The sequence below is a fragment of the Camelus bactrianus genome, chromosome 28 (genome assembly GCF_048773025.1).
Source record: "Camelus bactrianus isolate YW-2024 breed Bactrian camel chromosome 28, ASM4877302v1, whole genome shotgun sequence".
Lineage (NCBI taxonomy): Eukaryota > Metazoa > Chordata > Mammalia > Artiodactyla > Camelidae > Camelus > Camelus bactrianus.
The window spans coordinates 23,517,968-23,533,508 of record NC_133566.1 but is presented as its reverse complement, the minus strand read 5'-3'; the positions used below and the strand labels follow the sequence as shown (position 1 = coordinate 23,533,508).

Here is a 15,541-nt window from a genome sequence, read left to right as displayed (position 1 = left end):
ATTAACTTCTACCGTGTCTCAGAAATGCTCATGCTGTTGTTTCCAATTCTTGCTCACATCACTAGTAGATGTAGTGAATCAGAACCAAACCTTGATTAAACATGTACCGTGTACCAGGGAGTGTGCTATGTGCTTTATAAATGCTTTCTCATTTAAGCTTCCCAGCATCGCGGTGTTAACATGCTGCTGTCTCCATCATGCACATCAAACAGTGGAGGCTTAGAAAGGTTATATCACTTGCTCAGTTTATTACATCAGTGGTGGAGATAGTAACCCAATTTAGGAAAACTAGGTTCAGGACAACCAATTTTGCTCTCTCAATAGAAATTTGGAGGGAAGGTGGAATTCAATTTGCCCTTCCTTTCAAGTGTCACTGTTGAGTTTAGACTTCCTGATTTTTTCTTTTTTATTTTCTTATCTCTCACTCCTTTTTTTCAGGCTGTGAATAGTCCCTTTTTGAGTCACCAACCCCATACTCAAACAGAGCATTTTTATTGCTCTTATTATACAAAAAAAAAAAAAAAGAAAAAACTTTACTACACTTTGTTGTATATAAATGTGCTGAGTTGTCCAACACCCAAGGTTAATAGTAGTGGCTTAACAAAGAGTCTCTGACTCTGTCTTCCAAGACGCATAACCAACAGCATATATATAGTGGGTGATCAGTAGTCATTGTTGAACTGAATTATTTCAGAGAATTCTCCAGGGGCAGAACTGTTTTAAACAGAAACTATCTTTTGATAGTTTTATAACCCAGACCTGCTGCTGATTTATAATTTAAATAATTCTGTGGTTTATCAGATCAGCCCATGTATGGTTAAAGGCCATGATCTCATATGTCCCTGAGCACTGTGGGAGATGCTCATGTAGAACACAAAATTGTACCATTTTTTTCCCTTTGAAGACCTGACATTTCTGAAGGAAAATAATGAATGCTCCAAGAATCATAGGAACACACTTAGCAAAAGGAGAAGCAATAATTATGAATCTAAAGGGCGATTCAAAGCAGCAGGAACCTAGACTGAGTTGGTACTAGACTGCTGGGTACTTTTGCTGAAAAGCAGTGACCCAGATATTGCTAAGAAATAAGATTTTAAAACTTTTTTTGTGGAATATGCTCTAATATCTAATAACTACTTCTAAAGAATTTGACTGGAAGATCAAAGTCGAGAAAACACAGAATGTTAATGAATCAGACATATAATGCTAAGCTGGACTTGCCTGCTGGAAACTCAGGACAAGAGAAAAGCCATTCCTAGCATGTACCATTTAATATTTCAGGACAATGAAACTTAAGTTACGATGTTATGGAACTCACTTCTTGCTGCTCAGAAGCCAATAATGGAAGGACAAGTGTTGGTAGAAAGGAAAGATGTTTTATTCAGAAAAGCCAACCATGTGGGGAGAAGGTGGACTCAGGTCCAGAGACCAACTCTGAAGATTCTGCTCAGCCATCAGAGTTTTTAAAGGGAAAAGGGGGAAACAAATCTCAGTTAATCACTAAAGCAGAAGGTCAGACTCTTCAACAACTTTATGTTGCATGCAACCCTGCTGACTTCTGATCTTCCTCTGGCTGCTGTCTTGCCCACAAGGTCTACCTGCGAATTTACTAAGGGGGCATGACGGGTAGAGCGTCAGTCAATTCTTAACTATTTAATTCTTTATTCTTACACCTTTTAATCCAGGAGAGGTATCAGCAAGTTAGGCAATGCATTGTGCCCATTCAGTAAAGCAAAAATCAGGAGTTAGGTTAAAGGTTACATAGTGGTCTCTTTTTTTTTTTTTTTTAATGATCAAGTTCTGAGGAAAACAGAGATGGACAAACAGAAAAGGGACAAAAGAGCTCCTCCCAGAATTACATTACATAAAAGTGTGATAAAAAGCAGCTGTCATCATTGCTTTCCTGATTTTACTGGAGTTAACTTTTGAGCTTGTTCAGAAATGTTTTTAATTAGAATTTCTAAATGTGAAATTATGCTTTACATGTTTTCTGCTATTTAAACATTAGGAATCATTTGGTTAACACGTGTGGGGGAAACGTCTTCATTTTCTGTTCTGACAGATCTTTAAAGTAGCACAGGTGTATGTATTGGAAAACTGGTAGTTAGGACTAATAAAAAACAATTTCCCTGATGCTTTAAACAGCTTTTTGAGGTACAAATTGACATATCGTAAGCAGATGTTTTTATCTGTGAACCTGTGGATGGACATTGGACTTGTTTTCAGATTTTGGTTACTATATACATTTGTGTTTGATAAATGTTGGTAAAATATACATACATATGTGCGTATATATACATATACATACATATATATACACAAAATATATATACACACAAATATATATATACACAAATATATATATTTCTCTGTGTGTATGTATATTACCTAAACAATAATCACTATAAAGATAAGGAACATGTCCACCAGTCTCCCAAATTTCCTTGAAACCAAATAAAATCCTTTCATCATACAACCAGCTTCTCTCATCCCAGCCGTCGGGCAATAGCTGATCTTTTTGTCACTGTAGATTAGTTTGCATTTTCTAGAGTTTTCTACAGATGAAACATTCATCTATGTATGTGTCCCTTTCCCCTGATTTCTTTCACTCGGCATGATTATGTTGCAGTTTATTCATGGTGTTGTGTGTATCCATAGATCGCTTGTTTTTTTTAATATTGCTGAATAACATTCCATTATAGAGACATAGCATGAGTGTCTATCCCTTAACTTGTGACTGGACGTTTGAAATGTAGTTAAATACAAGTCATATTTTACGACAAGATAAAAAAAAATTAGACAAGGAAAACTTAAGCATAGACATTTCCTTTGGCCGTTTGGACGTCCTCCCTTCCCTTCTCGTGTGTGCTGTGCTGATAACATCCCGTCTTAATCTCATCAAGGGCCACAGCTCCTCAGGAGACGACCTTCCATGTTAATCTTGTGAACGGCCATGAAGATCCATGAGGCACGACTTTGTAAGCTGAGATCTGGATTTTGTAAACTGTCAGTGACACATCATTTAATGCATAGCCCTCTGTTTCGAAACTTTATATAGCTATGCTTTGACGATTAATGGGTGTAACGGTTCTCAGAGCTTCTGAGAGGCTGTTCCCAGGTTATAATTCTCAATTTGACTCAAATAAAATTTTCCATTTCTTTCTTAGATCGATTAATTTTTTGTTGTCATTGACAGATGTTTTCAGGTTTGGCATATTAAAAATAAGGCTATTATGAACATTGACTTTCAAATACTTTATAGGTAGATGATTTTATTTTTCTTGGCTGCGAATGGCTCAATCATATGGTAGGTGTACATCTAATCTTTAACAAAATGCTGAGCTCATTTTCAAAGTGATTCAACACGTGGAAAACACTCATACTCCCTGTTTTGATATCTGTGTCAGTTGAGTGTGTGGTTTCTGATTAATTTTTATCTTCATTGTGGGTCACCTTTTCCTGACTCATCACAGGCTGGATAATATTTTATCGGACACCAGGTGTCCTCTGCTGGTCTCAGCCTATCAATAACATGGGCTGTGGCTGCACTGGTCCCCGTGCTTCTTATTATGTGTGATTGCAGCACACCCTCAGCACTGACCAGCAGGGGAACTTGAAAACACAAAAAAGGTTTGTTACGTATGACCTACCAACCTTGTAAGTTGCGTGGCACACCCGGGGGCACGCTGTGAGGTCCTGGGTAGAGAGAGGTGGCGAGAGGGAGGGGTAACGAGAGGAAGAGGCTGCAGGCATGCACCCGCGTGGGACGCAGGCCTGGGGTTCTTCTTTTGTCAGGGTCAAGGGCAAGGGCCCAGGGTTTTGCGGGCTTACTCGTTATGGGTGAATTAAACATAAAGCAGGAAGTTAAGACACGGGAGCAGAAAAACAAGGGCTCCAAGTTGTCAGTTATCTCAAAACCGATCCAAATCTCTAAAGAACAGGGAGCTCGGTGGCGGGGGGGGGAAGCAGGGCAGGCGGGAGGCTGGCAGTGTGTGTGTTCCAGACGCCCCCTTTGAAGTCGACGCTTGCTGTGGCGGCCGCACCCACCGTCAGGCTCTCGCATCACAGGAGTGAAGGCTGACTGGTCGGGCTCGGACGCTGCCAGGCTCTGCACATTTTCCTTTGCAGGGGTGCCTTCGTCATTTATGAATAATCTTGAGCCTTGTTCTGGGAAACGGTTGAGTAACCTGAATACAGCTTGATGCTTTTAAATCTAAGATAATTTTTAAAAATTGTTCAATGTGCATTTGCCTTTGAAGATTCCTTCTTAGGAACTGTCTGGCTTGTGGAGGGTTTTTTCAGCTCTTATGTTGTCAGAGAAGAGGTTCTGGCCTCAGGCAGGAAAGAGTTCAAAGCGAGGCGTGGGAAAGTGAGCGCAGGTTTGTTTAGGGAGGTGCGCCCTCCATGGACAGAGGGGGTCCGTCGCACTCAGAAGGGAAGACGGCTCAGGAGACACGTATCCCACGGGCAGAGTGTGGGCCGTCTCAGAAAGGCGGGAGGGAGAGAGGCTGAGAGGTGTGCGGGTGTTTAGTTTAAAGTAAAAGTAGATACACGCGCCGTAGACACAGTGTGGGCCGTCTCGGAAGACGAGAGAGCGGCCGCGAGGTGTGCGCGTGTTGGTTTTCATGGGCTCAGTCATCTCGTGGTCTAACGAGCAGGAGGGTTATTCCGACTATTTGAGGGAAGGGGTGGGGATTTCCAGCAGTTGAGCTCCCACCCAATTTTGGACCTTTTACGGTCAGTCTGGGAACTGCCATATTATTATTGGCATGTCCTATAAAGGGAAACCCTTTATTTCAGGCCATGGGACACATGTTCTATTAGATAAACATACATGTATTATCCATATGCATCCACATCTCTGAAACCCAAGACATACTCTGCGCATAAAGTAGACGTCATTGTTCTTTTACTATTATTGAAACATTGTGAAAAGACTTAAAGAATGTAAAAGACTGGGAAAGAGAAATAGAACCCTTTCTGATAATCTTAATCTTATTACCCCAAATTGCTGAAAAATGTATGCACATTTGAATATTAGATATAAAACATTCCAGAATTCCTTTTTTATATAAAGAGAGACTCTTATACACAGAAATATATTCTACTTTTTTTCAATCAGTGGTCTCTCATCATGTTCCACGTCATCCAGACAAGTCTTTCTAACTTCTTCAAATGGCTGTGAACATTTCATTTGCGTGATATTTCCATATCAGCAGATAAAGGTCAATGTCATTCTTTTTAAATAACTAGAGAGCATTTTACTGTATCACAACATCACAGACATGAAATTATTCACGGCTATTTAGGGAGTTCTCAAATATTTGCTTTGGTTTTCCTATTACAAACAATACTAAGAATTAACATCTTTGGATACTTTTTTCTGTATCCATATGAGAGTGGTTGAAAGATAAGTTGATGGAAGTTAGATATTTTGGTCAAACAGTAATTAATTTTGAAATTGGGTCAGTGTTGGCAAATTGATCACAAAGTATCATGTAAATGAGAAATTCTTGTATTGGTTTCCTGTTTCTTCCATAAAAATTACCACAAACTATGGCTTCTAAGATTTTTGGCATACTTAAGAAAAAAAGGATTTCTATTTCAACACCACCATCAAATTGACTTAATTACAGTGGTTTTATAATGTGTTTCATACACAGTAAGGGGGATCTTACATGCAATATGCATTATTTTTCATTGTTATTCTTACCTGGTGAATTTTATCACATTTATTATGCTCCTGATTTCTTTTGTTTTTGAATTGAAGTCACTTTTATTGATTGATTCATTTAGGAAACGATGCTACTTTTAAATGATTTAATCAAAATGGTTATTTTGGTCGCCACTGTTTAATGCTTTTGACTTACTGGCTTACAAGACAGAACAATGACAGGTGTACAACTTCCTTTGCTTTCCAAATACTATGGCTCTTTGTAGATGACAAAATTCTATGCCTGGAGAAGTCCAGAAGATAAAGTATGAAACTATTCAAAATAATAAATTAGCCTAGAATGGCCAGATAATACATAATAATACCAATATCTGACTTAGAAACAAACTACGTGTAAAAACGGTAACGAAGACATTTTTCACAGATAATGACCACATTTGGTTTCTTTCATGGAGTTCATCCTCCACTTTTTAATCCTAATAGAACCTAAGGTTTTTTTTTGTTTTTTTTTTTTTAGGTAGCCACCTCTTCCTAGATTTTAGATCAGTAATAATGTAACCAGTTCAACTTCTCTGGCCAGTTCGGTGTGAAGGCTGTTTCCTGAGGGGCTTCTAGGGAAGAGTTTTTGTCTCCAAAGAAAGAGAAGAAAGTGTGTCTAGGCAGATGACGCTAATGCAGTTAGGTTTCTCAAACCAAAGGACTTAGAGTTTAAAACATTAGTCTTTTACAATGACTGCAAGCAAACATGCCCAAACATGCCCAAACATTGTCCCAGAGAGAGACACTACGATATCTCGTGCAGCAAACAAATCTTCCCTCTAGGAGACATGAGCTCTGTTTTCCAGACCGCTCTGTGTGTTATGCAAACATCCTTACAAAGACAGCGCAGTGCTGTGGACTGTCAACGCCTTTGTTTACAAGACATGCAGAAATATGAGCTACTCGTGGAAGATTGTCACCTAACATCTATGGAATAAACTGTAGAAATACAGTTAAAGCATAAATATCATTTTTAAAAGGGACCCGATGAATTGACGCAGAGCCCATCCAGAAGAGCCACATTTCATATAACAGACAGATTTATATTTCGCATTGCTTAGAAGATACTTGACAAATTTTATTTTCGGAAGATGACTTAATTTTCTAAAAACCTGAATTATTAGCGCTCCTTTCTAAGCTTTTGTCTGGTTCAGAGCGGATCCTGATCTGCACGTGGCAGCTCGCGTATCTGACTAGCTTATTAAAAAGTCCCCTCATTCAGTGGCTCTGTTTACTCAGGATTTTAAAAGCACTTTGTCATTTCAGGGAATTCCTGGCAATTTCAAACCCCAGTTTTGGAAGGGTAACTGCACTTGACTATCACAGGGGCAGGTCACTTAAAAAACTGTCACAACTTTATGGACCTAAGCATAATAGTTGATGGAAAGTAATGAGCTTTTTCATTTTTATGAACACTCGTTTGTTTAAATACTGACATAAAACTTTACTTTTGCAAATAGCAGCCCCAGGAAAAAAAGAAAAAGAATTACCTGTCCTAATGTGGTAGCTCTATACCCTGTAAATACGGTCTTGAAATCTTGAGAGGTCTCCTGGATTTATTATTTCAATCACCCTTTTAGTGATACGTGTTACCTGAATTGACAAGGCTGTCTGAATGTCCTGCTGCATAAAACTAAATCAGTTCACAGAGGAATGCTGAGGGAACACAGATTTATTAACATCGGGACGTGTAATATGTAGGAATACATGACAAAAGAGAGATGTTTTGTATTTCAATAGCAGAAAATTCATATATACTGTAGTATGTAACAATATGTAAGAGGGAAAGGCGATCACTCTGTTGAATGGCTTTGGTATCACAATGAAACACAGCAGCTACGCATTTTCTTCCCCTAAAGCAAGGTTTGGAGTTACATCTGAATCATGGGAAGGAACAGCTAACCATTTATGAGATAAATGAATTTCAACGGAATCACAAATCACTAATATTTACCAGTTAAGGGCATTCTTAATATAACACATTATAATACGTTGTGAATAATGCATCTTAGACTATGCAAATCCCCACAGAAGTTAAGGAGGGTTTCTGCTCATCTGTTTTATGCGCCATATGCTTACACGAATCCTAGAGACAGACTCACATAAGGAGCGCAGTGCTGTGGCCACGTGTGAAGCACGTCTGTGAAAACAATCTCCAGGGTGACAAAGAATCTCAGATCAGAGCAGACAGAGTTTAAAATATTGTGTGGAAGAACCCAATTCAGGACTGTCAAGCAATGTCCGTCTTAAAGCCGTTGTTCTCAAAGCTGGGTGTATGGTGGAATACTCTGAAAAACTCTAAAAAATGCCGAACCAATTAAATCCCAGTTTCTGGATGAGAGAAGGGGGACCAGTGACCCCGTCTTGGGACTACCTACAACTCTTCTAGGTGTTTACATTTATCCCGAAAGGACTGAGGACCAACCAGTCAGAGAGTCTTGAATCTTAACTACCGGATGTTTCATTGTTAAACTTATTAAATTTGTCAAATACTGCTTTACCAGAGTCTGACAGTAATATTAACCTTACCAAATGCAGTTAGGTCGTTTCATGCCATTTTGTGGATGTAAGGTCTTTCTCAAATACCTTAAAGTACTAATACTTTTGTTTCTTCTTTGTGTCCTGAATTACATTTGGTTCCACTGAGTTCAGTTTTACTAATTCATTTATATATATTTCATCTTAATTCTTCTCAGTGCCTTTTATCTATTTATGCCAGAGAACTTTAACTGTCTCTTGATACTTAAGCATAAAAGATTATATTGATTATTTATCTGATATAATTTTACTCAGTTGCTTCTAGACAGGAGTGTTTACCTGTGGGGAATTCTCTAGAAATAGAAAAGTGACTCCGAGTTCCATTTCTGTGTCTTCAGTTTGCCACATGGTTGGCTTTGTGTGGGTTGTGGGAGGACAGAAAATTGCCAAACATTTTACCCAAGACCAAGGACTGTTGGAATCTAAGAGTAAATAGGAACTTCAGAGCCAAGCGCTGCCTTAAGAGTACAAGTCAGCCATGTGGAGAAACGTTAAAAACCCTGGGCGATGCTCCATTTTAATTTTTTTTCCAAGTTTATTGAAACATAACTGGCACATAAGCTGTGTGAGTTTAGGATGAACCATGCGGTGCTTGTGTTTACACTGCAGAGTGACTGCCACAGCAGGGCTAATCATCACACCCATCATGCCACATGAGTCCTGTTTTTGTGTGAGATGAGAATATTTAAGGTCTACAATCCTAGCAAATTTCAAGCATACAATGCAGTATTATCAACTCTAGTCAATATATTGTGCATTAGATTCCAGGACTTACTCGTATTTTAAACAGAAGTTTGTAGCCTTTCACCAACATCTCCCCATTTCCCCCAAACCCCAGCCCTTGGAAACCACCATTCTTCTCTGTTTCTGTTAGTTCAACTTTTTAGACTCCAAATACAAGTGAAATCATGCATATTTGTTCTTCTCCATCAGACTTACTTCATAATGTTCTCAAGGTCCATCCATGTTGTCTCGAATGGAAGAATTTGCTTTTTTTTTAGCTGAAAACTATCCCACGATTATAGATAGATAGATAACAGGTGCACATCTATCACCCATCTCTCTCTGTATCTGTCCATGAATCTCACACGCTTTCTTTACCCATTCATTTGTTGATCGACATTCAGAACGTTTCCATGTCTTGACTACTGTGAATAATTCTGCAACGAACGTGGGGGTACAGATATCGCTTCAGGATAGCAATTCCATTTCCTCTAGATGTAGACCCAGAAGTAGGATTCTGGGGTCGTTTAGTAGTCCTACTTTTATTTTGGGGGGACCTACATCCTATTTTCCATGGTGACAGCCCCAATTTACATTCCCATCGCTAGTGCACAAGAGTTTCTCTTTCTCCACATCGTCCCCGCTTACTGTCTTGGCTTTTCAGTAACAGCCATGGTAACAAGTGTGGGGTGACGTCTCACTGTGGCTGCGAGTGCATTTCCCTGATGGTGAGTGACGCTGAGCACCTCTCTGGTCCGTCCGCTCATCATTTGTCTCCTGGATGGTTACAAAGTCTTCTGAATTGTTCTGTATTCCTTCCATTTGTGCACCACTGCAGCCCACCTTACACACAGAAGAGAGATTTTTTTTTTTTTTAATTACACAAAGTATATTTTCTTAACACAGAATGAGATTGTCTTACTTCCCAGGTACAAACCTAAACCTTAAAATGGTTACTGATTAGAGCAGAAATAAAATCCAGTCTTCTCGTATGATCAAGTCCCTGACCAGTTACAAATCTTCCCTCTGCTCTGCGTCCTCCAGCCTCACTGTGGTTCTTTTTATTCTTTGAACATTTCAGGCTCCTTCCCAACGGGAGCGAATTGCTCCTTTCCTGAGGTAAAGCTCTTTTTTACTCACTTCCCATGGCTCATTCATTCTCATAATTTAATTCACAGTACAAAACCCTCTTACAAGACTTTGCATGGTCACTGTACTAAAGTAAGGCTCCATTTTAATCTATTCTTGTCTTGGATTATTTCTTTATTGCACATAAAATTATGCAATTTATAATGATTTTTCTAACTTTTTTTTTCCTGTTCACATTCCAACTACTTAATTTCTTTTAATTAAAGCTATTTTCTCATTTACCTTCTTTGATTCTCATACACACTCCCATGTCACGTTTTCTTCATTGCGTTTCTTTCTTGCCCTTTATCGATGCCTTTTTCTTTTGCTCCCTGGTGTCACACCCCTCTTTCAGATCCTTCTTCTATTTCTCCCGCATCATGATGTGTTCTTAGAAAAAGAAGAACGTATTGAAGGCGCTTTGAAAATAATATTTAACTGTTTTACTAAATGTTTATTTCATGGACATCGGGAAAAAAGTAGTTTTCTAATTTTTACTATTGTGTGTCCTTTACTTGAAACTTACTTTACTAATTTTTGGGTTACTTACATTTTCTCTGTTTTCACCATAAAACATACTCCATTCCTATAGCGAGGTTTGCAAACAACACAGACTTTACAGATTTTGGAAATACATGTTTATGTGGGAGACTACAGCGTCTCATCAAAAAGTTCCCATTGCACACCTTTCTCTTCATCTTACAAAGTCTCCTCTTTTTTCAGCTGTAGCCCTCAGTATTGCGCAAGTTGGCCCCCCTTCAGCTCTAAGTTTCTCTTGCCCAGGCCCGCTCCATCTTGCTTCAACCCTCAGCACGGGGCCAACTGCATCATTTGCCAGGCCTGTTAAAAAAAAAAAAAAAAGGAAATGTGGATTTGTTCAAAATCCAGAAAATAAGATTCTGCTGTCTTCGCTCTGGCCCTGCCGTGGGGTTTTCCTCTTTGCTGCTCCGTGATGCACTGTGCTTGCCGCAGGGACGCGGGTGGAGTCCGCGCAGCGCCTCCGAGTCGCACGGGCTCCCTGTCCACCCCCTCCTGGTACCAGGACCAGCGGGCAGCGCGGCTGCCCTCGCACCCCCAGGCGTGGGCAGCCACCACCCTGCTCCAGGGAAGCAGGGGGACTGTGAGGAGCACTGCGCCCAGCCTGGGCTGCTAGCCCTCCTCCCCTGGGACATCAGCTGCAAAACACACAGTCAGAGACAAAGTACTAAGAATTTCAAGAGGGAAATCACAGTGTTAAGCCAAGAGTGTCACTTCTGGGTCCAGGGCCATGTGTGGCAGTTGACCCTGCCTGTTCAGATCAGTGTAATTCCAGCCCGGGTCCTACCTCCAAGATTAAACATTCCTGAAATCACTAAATCATTCAAATATATGACAGCTCATGGTAACGTGGATGAAGAGATTGTTGTTACTCGGCCAGCCAGAGGTTCTTTATGATACAGATTAACTTTACTTTGAAGATTGCTTCATAAAAGCTAAATAACAACGTTATTGTTTGGGTTTTATGGTCAATGAGAGAATAGAAAACAAACAAAGTAATGCATCGTGTTCACTAAAAGGTAGCAAAGCCAAATCACGTCTTGCCTCCGTATAAGGATTCGTACACGGAGAGCTGAATTAGCTGGATTCTCCCACTGGGATCTGAACGCACCGCTGGAACCAGCAGGAGGTGCCCTGGGCCTTTAATCTGCCGCTCCTCACCGGTGCCTCTGGTGGGACTTGGGCTCAGCTCCCTCTCTTCATCTCACCCCTCCTTAAATGACATCGTTCTATTTAGTTATTCATCCGGAAGCACACTTGTCATCCGGGGCGGCGTTTTCTGAGCATCGCTGGGTAGAAGTACTTTATCATTTGGAGGGAGACCGTGACTTCCCAGCTGTAACCTCCCTTCCGAAGGAAGCTTGTCCCCATTCTCACGAGAGGAAGGAATGCACAGGAAAGGGTGGAGAGGCACGAGGCGGGGGCCACAGCGCAGCTGCCATTTCCACAGAGGAGAGCGTAAGAGCTTCAGTTATTGCCAACGTAGTGTCCAGCAGTCCTTCTCTTAATTTCAATATGCTATGTTGGTAGATTAAAAAAATATGTGGGAGACATGATTCTCATTTTGTTGTCTAGAATTTTCATTTTCTGAAGTGCCTTGGAGTCATATTTAGCAATAAATATATTTCTACTCTTGGGACATGCCAATTTTATTGGTATTAAATATTTTACTTTACTTACTCAAATGATCCTAATAAAGGAAAAAAAATGTTCAAAAATTTGTAAGTACATGGGTTCAATACAGCATTCTATCATTTATATTTATTCATATGTATTAAACCAAGATTATTATGCACCCACATTGTGCCAAGCACCATACTGAGCATATCAAAGTGTCCAATAAATGATTGTTGAGCAGAAAAACAAATGAGTGAAGTCTCTTCCCCTTACAGATGTGTGTGCTCATAATCAGAAAACCTGCTTTTACTGCCTTTAATTGGGGACTATTTTATAATGAAGCCCATATCTTTAATGGGAAATTGCATTGCTTTCGTTTTTAACTTCATTAACACAGTGTTTTCTTGAATGTGAACCCACTATAAAAAGAGATGCAGGTGATACTTTGCGAAGGTACGTGTTCATTTCTTCTCTATATACTATGATGGTATGCAATTACATTATTAAGAAGATTTTAATTATGTTCAGCGATAAGACATTTAGATATGATCACTTATTTCATGCTGTAATGATGTTTTTCATCTGCTCAGTCTACCATGAAATGTCAGGTATAAATTATAGCCCAAGCATTTCATCTTTCATTTCTTATAATGATTTAGGCTGAATTTTAACTTGAGTTCTTCCCAACTTTCTCTGTGCTAAGCATTCAGATAGGGAAGATTATAATTTCATCTGTATTTAATACTTAAGTCTCCCACTTTCCAGCCTGAACATATTGACCTCAATTATTCCTACAAATCAGATTAGCCTTGTTGGCTTCAATCATTTCATTTATTATGAGACATGAAAAAACGGATATATTCAAAGCAACTGTCTTCCAAGTAGCAATGATCAGCAGGACCGGTGTGTTTAGAGAGAGAAATGTGTTTTCTCCTCGTGGATTTAGGGCATGGATTATAAGATTAAGCCCATCTACCTGAGCAACCTGGCTGGAGGAATGGAGAGTGACCTCCATCGTCCTCACGGTACAATAGCTCTCTCCAGGACTAATCAAAGCTGCAGAATAAGGGCGTAAATGCTCCTTCAAATCCTCGTCCTTGTACCCTGATAGGGAGTCTGTGATGAATAACTGAGACAAACGTCAGACCGCATTAACCAGACTGCCACAGCACAACAAAGACACCTTCCCCATATTCTCCAAACGTTCGAAGAGTATGTCTTCCCTGTTGGAAATGTAAAAAGCCAACCATGTGCATAAAGTCTGTGAACTTTCTGCAACGAGTATGCACCTTGCACGTGACTGAATATATCACACATGACATTTAGCATGTCTCTCCTCTGACTCTTTTGTAAAAATCATCACATATTTTAAAATAAATATGAATTAAATACTCTTATTTTATCTAAATCTTCAGTTCAGATCTCCCCTCTGCATTGTGGAATTAGAATTTGCTTTCTAAATGGATTATCTTAAATGCTCTAAGTAACAACAACAACAAAAAAAGGTATGGTTTAAAGTCAATTACTTGAGAATCATTTGTTAACTGTGTATCCTTTGCTAAGCCTGGCGTAAAACAAGTCGTATCACAAAAAGATCTTAGGTATCTTATTAGTGGAATGGATAATGAGTGGAGGTCTATTGCCTTTCTTCATTTTGATGGTTTACATTCATTTATTAGCAAGCCTTTCTGAATGAAGCTCTTTTCAACGCATTTCATTGGGGGTTATTCTGTCATTATGTGCACATCTTTGTATGATGAGAAAAGTAAGGTATTATTCATGATTGCTGAAATTTTAAGGCAACAATTTCCCAAAATCTGTCTCTTATTACCCTTTTGATGAAACCACGTGTTTTTCATCTCTGATGTTCTGCGACTTTATAATGAAGTATTTGGACTAATGGTTCCATCTGTGTGAAAAATGACTGTGGCGAGCTGTGTTATCTGCTTACATCCAAACTGCCTTGAGTTACAAAGGGCCCCAAGGCTTCTGGATGATCCCCATTCATTGTTTTTCCACAAGATTTCTTAGTGTAAGAAATGGATGTGGGGGGAGGGCATAGCTCAATTGGTGAGGCACATGCTTAGCACACGCAAGGTCCTGGGTTCGATCCCTGGCACCTCCTCTAAAAATAAAAATAAATCTAATTACCTCCCTCTGCCAAAATAATAATAATAAAAAAAGAAATGGATGTGGTGGGTACTCGTTCCTGGCCAGAGTGTATCATTTCACCACTGCCACACCTAAAGCTTTTTAACTTCTAAAAATACTTTATCGTCTTTGAAATCATAAGTGCACAATTGCTGCTCCCTAAGGATAGCTGCAGAATGCACAGCTCGCTGTCAGAGGCTTAGTACAACCTTTTCATAATTAATCTGAGCACACGGTCTGTCAATCACAATGCTCTTCCCTCAGTGCTCAGTTCCTCACACCTCCGTTCCCTTATTTCCCCTCTAGTTTCTTTCTGAGATACGTTATTACCGTCTTTATCATCAACTCTCTGCTGACCACCCCTAGTGCCCTGTTTGCTTACGTACGAGGGAAACCAGCGCGGCGAGGAGAGGGGGCGGCCCCCGGGAACTGTCCAGGGAGGTCAGTGCTGGGATCCGAGGGTAACACTAACAGCCTGGACGCGGGCTTCGGTCACGTTAACTTTACCTTTAGGAGACGCCACTCAAAATTCAAATCACATATCTTGCCTCCTTATTATGAAATTATCATCACAAAACGGATCATTATTTGTCTTCACAAGTAACATGCCCGCAAGGAGAGAACGTGCTGACTGAATAACGTGCCTGTTGGCTGTGGAAGTTTCCCCCAAGTAAGAAAGCAAGCCGGCCCTCACGTTACGATGAGCTTTTCATTCAGCAGTTCCTCCCCGTCAAGCCTTCTGGTCCCCTGGACAGCTGTGTTTCTCACTATGAGTTAATCAGTTGGCAGTACGGGATCTCCCTTCCCAGCGTTGGTTCTACAGACGGACCTGCTGGAGAGAAGGAGGGCGGAAAGCGGACGCTGGGAGAGAGGGAAGGCCGGGGAGCACGAAGTTGCTGGCCTGAGCCAGCTCGGGGGGTGACTTTCAACAACGGAGTGAGACGCCCCTCTCTTCACCGCAGACTCTGGGGCTGAACCAGGGCGGACACTTTGGGGAGGCTTTTTAGCTACCAAATGCAGCTTTAACAGCAGGATGGTTAACAAGTCCTGGCCCAGTTTCTTCAACTGCTGGGAAAAAACCACAGGGAACAGCATGATTCAGAAATCAGAAGCTGGATAAGGACCGTTTGGTAA

General features: G+C 40.3%; 1 long non-coding RNA gene across 1 annotated transcript; it reads right to left on the bottom strand.

Moving 5' to 3' along the window:
- Positions 1-9,116: 9,116 nt before the first annotated feature.
- LOC141575423 (uncharacterized) lies at positions 9,117-12,261 on the bottom strand. Its single transcript, XR_012503001.1, has 3 exons — positions 10,789-12,261; positions 10,346-10,492; positions 9,117-9,817 (listed from the first exon to the last, which is right to left on the bottom strand). It is a non-coding gene; the product is annotated as an uncharacterized LOC141575423 (long non-coding RNA).
- Between the last annotated feature and the right edge of the window lie 3,280 nt (positions 12,262-15,541).